Here is a 1,549-nt window from a genome sequence, read left to right on the forward strand (position 1 = left end):
TTTCACATCTTTCATTTTCAATGCCAATGAAAGTCAATCAACCAACCAATTTATCCAGCCATCCATACATCATGATGTCCCAATAAGGAAGAGATTGCAATTCATCATCATGAAGAATAGGCTGTGTAACAGGGCTACCATATGTTTCTTTCATATAAAAATGTTAATATAATGTGCCATGCTGCAGTATTCTTACGCAAAAACTAGCAAATGTGCCATAACCATTTCAAGGATGCAGAAACAGAAAAGGCTTTGAGATATTCCTAATATAATAAATTTAGAATGCAATTTCCTCCCTAAAATTTCTATGTCTTATTTGTGATGTAACTATAGTAAAATCAGTAAACCCTCAATTTAACTTGATCCCCTCTCCAATATCTCAACAACAGTCGAAACGGGGAGGAGGTGTACAGTTCTATGTGTCGGAGGTTCGCTTGGCCCACGCCCCAGACAAGGATTGTACTCAAACACAACAAAATACAACTGGCAATAAAACTATTTAATTTCTTAATACAAATGCCACATATACACATTACCAGGGGCCATTAATAAAACTATTACAAACAAGAAAACTCTTAAATTAATTATTCGGTTTTGTCCGTCTAATCACAATTATATTTAAAATTTAAAATTTACAAATAAGATAATTAAATTATCATTTTATGTTCCACATCGAATAATCGATTTACATTTGGAACATTTTTACAACATGTTTCGGTTTCATCGAACCATCTTCAGGTGCAAAATTATATCAATAAACTTAAAACTCAACTACAATTTCTGTTGTGTAGCTTTTTGGTGATGCTCATATCCATATTATACTCCAATATGTGAAAATAATATGGATATGAGCATCACCAAAAAGCTACACAACAGAAATTGTAGTTGAGTTTTAAGTTTATTGATATAATTTTACACCTGAAGATGGTTCGATGAAACCGAAACATGTAAAAATGTTCCAAATGTAAATCGATTATTCGATGTGGAACATAAAATGATAATTTAATTATCTTATTTGTAACTTTTAAATTTTAAATATAATTGTGATTAGACGGACAAAACCGAATAATTAATTTAATATTTTGATTCAGAATATGACGCAATTATACTATCTTAAGAAAACTCTTAATTAAAAGATATAAATATAACAAAGGCCCCACGACACGGCCCACTCTCGGCAATACACAATTTGTTTCCCCGACCTGGACAACCCCGAGGGACCGAGAATAACTCAACAACACAGTGGCTGCCCCGTCAACCAACAAAACAATTCAGTAACAATCTGGACGGGCAACTACTACAAGGAAGCACATACAAACCAATGTCCCCTCGAAGGGAGTGCCCAGCCAGGAAACATTGCCGACCGACCTTGTAGCTACAGCCAGAGAGAAAGTGAGAGACTGTCTGTGTTCTGGCGAGAAGGGTTCAGCCCCCATCAGTTCCCCCTCCAAAACCAGCTTAACCTCCCCGCATGCATGCGCACCCCTTTTGAAGACTCCCTGGTCCCAACCACAGAGCCAGCTCAAACTAACAATGCTAAACAACTGTG

This window comes from Zootermopsis nevadensis, unplaced genomic scaffold (genome assembly GCF_977971745.1).
Source record: "Zootermopsis nevadensis isolate Lab colony 2312 unplaced genomic scaffold, Znev_1.0 Znev_ptg000094l, whole genome shotgun sequence".
Lineage (NCBI taxonomy): Eukaryota > Metazoa > Arthropoda > Insecta > Blattodea > Termopsidae > Zootermopsis > Zootermopsis nevadensis.